This window comes from Phascolarctos cinereus, unplaced genomic scaffold (genome assembly GCF_003287225.1).
Source record: "Phascolarctos cinereus isolate Bilbo 61053 unplaced genomic scaffold, phaCin_HiC Scaffold_726;HRSCAF=1367, whole genome shotgun sequence".
Taxonomy (NCBI): domain Eukaryota; kingdom Metazoa; phylum Chordata; class Mammalia; order Diprotodontia; family Phascolarctidae; genus Phascolarctos; species Phascolarctos cinereus.
The window spans coordinates 425,540,138-425,549,643 of NW_027556098.1; the positions used below are offsets into that span (position 1 = coordinate 425,540,138).

Genomic DNA, 9,506 nt, shown 5'->3' on the forward strand with positions numbered 1-9,506 from the left:
TTGTTCAAGACCTCCTTAGATCTCCCAGTAGGAGACCTCGTTAAACATCCAAAATTACTTACTGTGAATAAACCCCTACAAATGTCATGACTTTCCCCCTTGAAATCTTAATGTTTCCCATTACTCTACAGTAATATTCCTTTGAATTCCTGTACTTATTTTCTTTAGCTGTTCAACAATTGATGGTTACTCACTTTGTATCTTGTTCTTTGCTGGCACAAAAAGTTCTGGTATGAATATTTTGATAGTTGACTGCAATCCCTGTAGAATCTTACAATCATACCTGGGCCAAGTGATTTTCTATGTAAGATAATTTGGAAAATATATTCAATGGAATTGATGTCATTTGACTGGCAACATGTTTTTCTTTAAATCTGTCTTGTTAAAACAGTAAGATGTATTTTAAATCTGTAACATTGCTTTTGTTATTATTATGCTTCAAAGTTTCCTTTCATTTTGATTTTGAGAAATTATTTGATAACCAAGATGGTTAATTTTTACAATGATACCGAGAGGGTGATACAATTGTTTTCTTAGGAAATCAACTTCTCTTCATCTGGACACTGTGAAATGATGAATTAAACTGTTAGAGAATGTGGTTATAATGTTTTAACACTGCTTTTAGTTCATTGCATATGTTTGGTTTTAAAAAGAACAATCAGAATAACTTACTATTTGGGAAAAGCAGAACAGACTTTTAAATTCTGCTCATCCTGGAAGTTCTTTGGGGACCAACCAAGTGCTTTGGGACCTCCTTTTTGGGCAAGGTCACAAAATCTTGTTAGCCCTGGGAAAGAAGTTGCTTAAAGAAGAGACTGTCTAATTCTAAAGTAATGAAGTGCTTTACTGAGTCATTAAGACCTCTAAGAGCCAAAGTCGGGTTGAGGGAAGGGAAACTTACAAGTTTCTTTATCATGTACAAGTTTTATGAGAATGTATTTGGCCATTGGTTATGAAACTGATGAAATTTCACCTAGAGTAATATGTTTGGCAGTTATATCTTTGCCCCAGCTCTGACTTAACAGATTCCAGCTTGGATTCAAAGTGTTGCCCCTTCCTTGTGTAGAATTAATATTATTAGATCTTAGAATGCAGAAAATAAGAAAATGGCTCCACTCCCCATGATTGGGGACTCACTCATGGCAATTCAACAAGCACTGATTATGTGTTAAGTGCTGGGGTGCAAAGCAAGGTGAAACAGCCCCTGCCCTCAAGGAGCTCACATTCCAAAGGGTTTTGGTCAAGTAATTAAGTCAACAAGATTTTGCTAAACATCTGCTTTGGTCTAAGCAACTAGTAGGCTCTTGGGATTCCAAGAATAAATAAAGAAAATAGAAGACAATTTGCAAACAACTTCATATAGATACATACATACATACATACTTACTAGGAGATCTAGTGGACAGAGTACACAAGAAGACCTGAGATCAAATCTGGTCTCAGAAACTAGCTAGTTTGCCTCAGTTTTTTCTACTGTAAAATGGACTTAATGGGGCCTACATATCAGGATTGTTGGGATCTAATGAGCTAACATTTGTGAAGTGCTTGTGGCTGGCACAAAAGCAGGCACTTTTAAAAGTTTCTTTCCTTGTTTACTACATACAAGGTAAATTGCAGAAAATCAAACAGAGACAGTGGACCAAGGAAGGCTTCTTCAAGTAAGCCAGGAAACAATGAGGCTAAGACAAGGAGGGACAGCTTTCAAGGCATGCTGGGGAGGGGCAGTGGTGGAAATCAGTGAAAATGCAGAGTCAGTGGGGTCATCTCCACCATGGCAGAGTAAAGGCAGGGACTTCCCTGAACTCTCCCCTAAACCCTTAACAAATACCTCTAAAAAACTTACTCTAAACAAATACTAGAGGAGCACAAACCACAGAAAGATGGCAAGAAAAAAATTTCTCACCCAAGAGAACCTGGAAGTTCGACACGAAAGGTCTGTTGCACCAGACTGAGTCACACAGTTCATGCTAACACAGAGCAGGCCTCAGGGTGACTGAATTAGACGTCTCCAGACCTCTCAGCCCACAGATGCCAAAGACAACTTAGGTCAGCATAATGCAGCACAGTCCTGGCCACAGCAAACCAGGAGCAGGTGTTGGGAGGGACTGAATCAGCAGGGGTAGTGGCAGTGGCTACTTCTCGAGTTCTCAGCCTACAAACGATGACGGGGTCTCTTTGCTAGCACTGGGGCAGGACTCTGTTGCTTTGCCCACACTTGCTTCTGGATTGGAGTCCTAGGGTGAGGAGGAGCACTAGCATAGCAGAGCTTGAAACTACAGTGTGGAGGACACCCACCTCACAGTTCCAAGACAGAAGAGTGCTTGTGGTCACTCACGGACCAAAGTATAAGCCAGGAGAGTAGTAAACTCCTCCCCTTAGATCATACCACCTTGGAAGAACTCAAAATTCACAGGTCCGTAGAAGTATCTCTGAAAAGGGCTGCACAAGAGCCCTGAAACTTTGGACAGTATACCTTCTACACTGGAAGCAGAGCCACACCTTAAAGAGGTAAAAAGGCAAGAAATAGGCTGGGAAAATGAACAATTAATGGGGGAAAAGATTCTGACTACAGAAACTTACTTTGATGACAAAGAAGATGAAAACACTCAGAAGAAGACAACAAAGTCAAAGGTCCTACATCCAAAGCCTCCAAGAAAAATATGAATGAAGCCCTCAGTGCAGAGTCCTTGACTTCCTACGAGACAGAGCCTTTTAGTGGGCCAGCTAAGAAACCTCAAGGTGGCCCTTCCAGCCCACCACACACTGACTCAGCTGTAGGCTCATGCCTCCCACCACATCCCCTTGTTTCCCTTTATGGTCACAGGCACATAGTATCATCATTAAGTGTTCAGTTTCCCCAACAACTTTCTATGGAAAATCAAGGGAAGTGGGCCATGTCTGCCATGAGCAACTCTGAAGAGCAACATGCCCTCAGAGAAGCTTGATCCAGGTGTCATCATGGTGAGACCTCCAAATCAGGGCTGCAGCAGAGTTCCTCTGTCTCATCTTGCTCAATCTTTCCATTTCTCTTTTGCTCCTGGGAAGTAGCAGAAAGCCCACATATGGTGAAGACAAGATACATGAACTCTGCTGTGGGCCAGTATGCCAGTGCTGGCCACTGTGCCTTCACCGTGTTTCGGGAGGAAGGACCCCAAGCCTTCTATGAAGGGTTCATGCCTTCCTCTGCTTGGGCTCCTGGAATGTAGTGATGTTTGTCTCCTATGAGCAACTGAAATGAGGCCTGATGGCCACTCACACTTCCTGGGAAGCTGCTTTCCGAGCCATCTCCTGCTACCTTTCTGCCTTTTATCCCTCCCCTTTGAGTCTAGACCCATCTTGCCTCTCCTCCCCCATTTCCTCCCTATTCTTCTCCTCCCCTACCTTAGCTTTCAAGGAACCCCCTATAAACTCCCACCCACTTGGATTTAGACCATTTAAACCTTCTCCAGCCCACTTCTCCTGCCATTGCATCCTCACTCAATTCTTAACCTCCTTACTTCTACTAAAGCCAGACCAGAACCCCCTTCTTCCCCCCCAAAAAAAGAAAAATATGAATTGGTCTCAAGCCAGGGAAAAGCTCAAAAATGATTTTGAAAATCAAGGAAGAGAGATAGAGGTAAAATTAGGAAGGAAAATGAGTGATGGGAGAGAATCATGAAAAAATGAATCAATGGCTAGGTGAAGGAGACCCCAAAAATACTGAAGAAAATAACACTTTAAAAAATAGACTGGGGGAGCTAGGTGGGCGCAGTGGATAGAGCACCGGCCCTGAAGTCAGGAGGACCTGAGTTCAAATCCGGCCTCAGACCAAACACTTGACACTTACTAACTGTGTGACCCTGGGCAAGTCACTTAACCCCAATTGCCAAAAAGCAAAAAAATTAAATTAAATTAAAAAATAAATAAAAATTTAAAAAAAAATAGACTAGAACAAATGGCAAAAGAGTTCCAAAAAGCCAATGGGGAAAAGAATGCTTTAAAAAGCAGAATTGGCAGGATGAAAAAGGAGGTCAAAAAGATTAAAGAAGAAAATACTTCCTTAAAAATTACAATGCAACAAATGGAAACTAATGAATTTATGAGAAATCAAGAAATCATAAAATAAACCAAAAGAAGGAAAAATTAGAAGACAATGTGGACCTGGAAAATAGATCCAGGAGAGATAACTTTAAAATTATCAGACTATTTAAAAGCTATGATTAAAAAAAAAAGAGCATGGAGATCATCTTTCAAGAGATTATCAAGGAAAACTGCCCTAATATTCTAGAACAGGAGGACAAAATAAAAATCAAAAGAATCTACCAATCATCTCCTAAAAAAGATCCCCAAATGAGAACTAATAGCAATATTATAGCCAAACTGCAGCATTCCCAGTTCAAGGAAAAAATATTGAAAGGATCCAATATGAAATAATTCAAGTATTGTGAAGACACAATCAAGACAACACAAGATTTAACAGCTTCTACCTTAAAGGACTGGAGGGCTTGGAATATGATATTCTGGAGAACAAAGGAGATAGGATAACAATCAAGAATCACCTACCCGGCAAAACTGAGTACAATCCATGAGGGTAAAAGAAGGATATTCAGTGAGATAGAGGAATTTCATGCATTTTTGAGAAAAGACCAGCCCTGAATAGAAAATTTGACTTTTAAATACAACACTCAAGAAATACGAAGAGGTAAACAAGAAAGAGTAATCATAAGGGACTTACTGAAGTTAAATTGTTTACAATCCTACATGGAAAAATTTGTAACTAATAAGAGCTTTCTCATTATTAGGGTAGTTAGAAGGAGTATGTATAGATAGTGGGCAGAGGTGTGAGTTGCACATGAAGGGATGATATCAAACAAACAAAATTAAGGGGTGAGAAAGAGGAATGTACTGTGAGAAAGAGAAAGGCAGAGGTAGAATGGGGTAAATTATCTCACATAAAAGAGGCAAGAAAAAGCTTTTATACTGTAGAGGGAAAGGGAGGAGGTAAGAGGAACTTCACTCATCAGAATTGGCTCAAAGTGAGTATAACATACACATTCAATTGGCTATAGATATCTAACTTACCCTATAGGAAAGTAGAGGGGAAAGGGATAAGAGAAAGGGGTAGTGGTGATAGAAGGGAGGGCAGATTGGGAGAGGGTAGTCAGAAGCAAAACACTTTTGAGAACGGACAAGGTAAAAGAAGAAAGAAAATAGAATGAGGGAAGTGATATAAGATGGAGGGAAATACAGTTAGTCTTTCACAATGTAACTATTATGGAAGTCTTTGCATAACTCTACATGTATAATCTATATTGAATTGCTTGCCTTCTCAATGAGGAGGGGTGAGGAGGGAGGAAGGGAGAGAATTCAGGAAGTTTTTTAAATGTATGTTAAAATTGTTTTTACAGGTAACTGGGGAAAAATAAAATACTAAATATGAATACTATGAAAAGAAAATGCAGTCAGAAGGAGACTCACATGTGACAAACAAGGAGGCCTATGTTACTGCATCCTGAGTACATGGAAAGGACTGAGGTGAGTGACATCTGGAGAACTAGTGTCTGGAGAGAAATAGGTCTTCTCTGAGTTCACGTGGTGGGTAACTGCTGCCAGAGACATATTGCCCACAAGGCAGAAATGATGGAGGGAAAAACTTAGGCTTTAGTATAATGCTCTAGCATAGGTTCAGGCCTCAGAGAAAACCTAAACAGTCCTGAGGATTCTGAAAAGGCTTCTTATAGGCAGAACTGCATCAGGGACAGAGAAATCATTCAGTTCATTGCTCTAATTTTACAGGGTCTTCTTAGGCCAAAAAAGTTAATCCCATGGTTCCTTCAATGTCATAAAAGTTGAACAAACTCCATTAATCAGAGTCATACCTGCATAAATCCTCTGAGGAAACCAAGTCCCCAAGAAACTCTACAGGTAAAGGAAGACAGTTACAGATTAAATGACATTCAGAGAATTCACAGATAGCCTGAGGAGGAGGTTGTACATGTAGCCAAGGAGTCTGGGACAGGTGAGATTCTTCCCTCTGGCTTCTTATCTAAAGAATGCTTCAGGCTCTGAGTAAATTTTCACATTCCATGTGGCTGGTTTCAGTCAGGTGAGGTTAATATTGAGTAAAAGTTTAGAGAGGAATAAAAGGAAATTTAAAATCTGCATAACAGTAGAAAGAGCCCAAGTGGTTAGTATGTTGTTTCTCATTAAACTCTAAGCTCCTTGAGGGCAGGGACTGGTTTGGTTTGCTAGGTGGTGGGAGTCTGGTTTTGTAGGGTTTTTTGTTTTGTTTTGTTTTGCCTCTCTTTCTATTCCCAGCTATTTTATCTCTAAAACTTTTTTCCTTAAGGACCACCCTTAACCCCAAATCAATCTGACTTTCCCTCTTTCACCAACAATAGGTCCCAGGCCTAGTCCTGATTGGCTCACAGTGAATGTAAATAGCAATTGTTTCTGTTTTGGCCAGAAACAATAAGGGTCTTCCCCTCCCAAATTGATTATTTTTTTTTTGACTAGGTAAAAAGGCCATTCTCTGCCTCTTTTCTTATTTAGCCTTAATCACTCAATCAGCATTTCTTCAGTTCAACTGAGACTGTTAAAGACCTTAGCTTGAAAAAGGCCAAGGTCCCTCACTGCATCCTAGGCCATCTCCAGTTTTCCCTGATCTACATCTTCCCACTGAATCCAGAAGGCTTCAGGGGAGAGAATGAGGCTGCTGACTTTGCACTGCCCTGACTCACTTAAATCCAATTCACTTCCAAGTCCTACCATCAGCTTCCTGAAGGCATGGTCCTCTTGGAGAACCAAGGACAAACAACAACACCCAAAGACACCAGCTTATGGGGTAAGAACTCACTATTTGACAAAAACTGATGGAAAAACTGGAAAGGAGTATGGCAGAAACTAGGCATAGATCAAAATCTCACACCACATACCAAAATGAAGTCAAAATGGGTTCGTGATTTAGATGTAAAGGCTGATACTCTAAGCAAACTGGGAGAGCAAGGAATAATTTGTATGTCAGGTATATGGAGAACAGAAGAATTAGTGACCAAACAGGAGATAGAGAACATTATGAAGTGTAAAATGGATACCTTTGATTAAATTAAATTGAAAAGTTTTTGCACAAACAAAGCCAATGCAACCAAGATTACAGGGGAAGTACAAGAGTGGGAAAGAATTTTTACAACCAGTCTGATAAGGGTCTCATTTCTAAAATATGTAGAAAATTAAGTCAAATTTATAAGAATACAAATCATTCCCCAATTGATAAATGGTCAAAGGATATGAATAGGCAGTTCTCAGATGAAGAAATTTAAGCCATCTACTCATACCAAAAAAATGCTCTCAATCGTTATTGATTAGAGAAGTGCAAATCAAAACAACTCTGAGGTACCACATCACACCTATCAGATTGGCCAATGTGACAAAACAGAAAAATGATGAATGTTGCAGAAGACGTGGGAAAATTGGAACACTAATGCATTGTTGGTGGAGTTGTGAACTGATCCAACTATTTTGGAGAGCAATTTGGAACTATGCCCAAAAGGCTATAAAAATGTGCATACCCTTTAACCCAGCAATAGCACTTCTAGGGCTGTATCCCAAAGAGATCATACAAATGGAAAAAGGACCCACATGTATAAAAATATTTATAGCAGCTCTTTTTGTGGTGGCAAAGAATTGGAAATTCAGAGGATGCCCATCAATTAGGAAATGTCTGAACAAGTTGTGGTATATGAATTAATGGAATACTATTATGCTATAAGAAATGATGAGCAGACAGACTTCAGAAAAACCTAGAAAGACTTTTGTGGTCTAAGGCTGAGTGAAGTAAGCAGAACCAGGAGAACATTGTACGCAGTAACAGCCACGTTGTGTGATGACTAATATGATAGACTTACCTTTTCACAGCAATGCAAGGATCTAAGACATCTCCAAAAATCTCATGATGGAAAATGCTATCCACATCCAAAGAAAGAACTATGGAGTTTGAATGCAGATTGAAGCATAGTATTTGCCGTTTTTTTTTTCCTTCTGTTTTGCTTTGTTTCTTCTTTCTTGTGGTTCGTCCTATTGGTTCTAATTCTTCCTTATAACATCACTAATGCAAAAATATTTAATAGAATGTATATGTAGAGCCTATGTCACACTGTGTACTGAATTGGAGAGGGAGGGGGTAGAAAAATTTTAAACTAAAAGCTTATGGAAGTGAATGTTGATATATCAAAATAAATTAATAAAAAAACAGAAAAAGTAATACTGATAACATCAAACTCAAGAAGGAAAAAATGTGAATACAAGGACATAAAAGAATAGCAGTATAAGGATACTACAATTGTTGAAGAAATAGTAAAATTTAAAATAATAATAGCTAATATTCATAGAGTACCTACTACATTCCAAGTAATTTACAAATATTATCTTATTTGATCTTCAGAACCCTGGGAAACGATGTTATTATCTTCATTTTACAGATAAAGAAACTGAGGCAAATAGAGGAATTGTGACTTGCCTACTGTCACCCAGGCAGAAAGTGTCTGTGCCTGGATTTCAACTCAACTCTTTCTGACTCCAGACATAGTGCATTGTGCCACCCGGCTGCCTCATGGTGGAAGATAACTTTGCACCAGAGTGGATGCTTCAAATAGAGGAGAGAGGAGGATAACAGACTTTTCAGACAGTGTTCCAGCGAGTCATCTGGGAACAATATGGATAGAAGAATAGGTGGGCTGAGGAATGGGGATCAGGACACTCCAATGACCAATTACTAGTGTTGATCTCACTCTGTTCCCCCACCTACTTTGTGTTGGGGCAGGAGCAAGTAGGAAAAATCAGAGCATATCGTGGAGAAAATATAATTATTTCACCTTTTGGAACGTGGCCCCTAAATTCATTCCCCTGTGTGCCCTTTGACCCCATAACAACCACTAGACCTATAAACTAAAGAGTTAAATGACCCATATATACAAGATGAAATTATTCTGGATGTTTGTTGTTGCTGCAAAGATCTGGAAAGATGGTGCCTGTATACTGGGAGTTGATGGAAGAAATGATAGTCTAAGAATATAATGGAAGATCATGTTTGTTTTATGGAATCTATAATTTTGGCTAAGGAAGAACATGGGCATCCTGAGTCAGCAGGGGAGGGGGACTGCTCTGAGAACATCAAGTGTCCTCCATTTAGTCTGTCTTTGAGTATATTTTCTAGTGAGCTCCCCTGTATGGACCCATGCACACCCGCCCTCTTGAGAGAACTAAACATGCATACGCAGCCTACCTCTGTTTGTCTTTCTTAGAACAGACTCAGTAAAGGTTAACACTCCTTACCAAAGGTGTGTTCGAGAGCAGACTGGGGTTCCCTTTACAACAGATTTGAGCAGGAACAAACAGAACTAGGCTGTACTGCATTATAACGTGCTTATTCATTTATTCTTATTACACCAGAGAGTCGTGCATGCACGGGAGTCACAAAATAATTCTGAACACTGAGGTAAGGAAGCTGGAGGAGACCCTTTATACACTTA

The 9,506-nt window shown here is 39.7% G+C and overlaps 1 protein-coding gene and 2 long non-coding RNA genes across 4 annotated transcripts in view; 2 read left to right on the forward strand and 1 right to left on the reverse strand.

Annotated features, from left to right (window-relative positions):
- LOC110197794 (uncharacterized) overlaps positions 1 to 8,858 on the forward strand; it is a 30,743-nt gene extending 21,885 nt beyond the window's left edge. For both annotated transcript variants that reach the window (XR_013482800.1, XR_013482801.1), the window contains 3 exons: positions 5,388 to 5,514; positions 6,742 to 6,823; positions 8,457 to 8,858. This is a non-coding gene — a long non-coding RNA (uncharacterized LOC110197794). The remainder of the gene's footprint in view (positions 1 to 5,387; positions 5,515 to 6,741; positions 6,824 to 8,456) is intronic.
- Positions 1 to 9,506, forward strand: part of LOC110197754 (uncharacterized) — a 420,263-nt gene that overhangs the window by 207,552 nt on the left and 203,205 nt on the right.
- The window catches only part of LOC144454442 (uncharacterized), a 351,830-nt gene that overhangs the window by 92,837 nt on the left and 249,487 nt on the right, over positions 1 to 9,506 (reverse strand). The gene's annotated exons all lie outside the window — the stretch shown is intronic.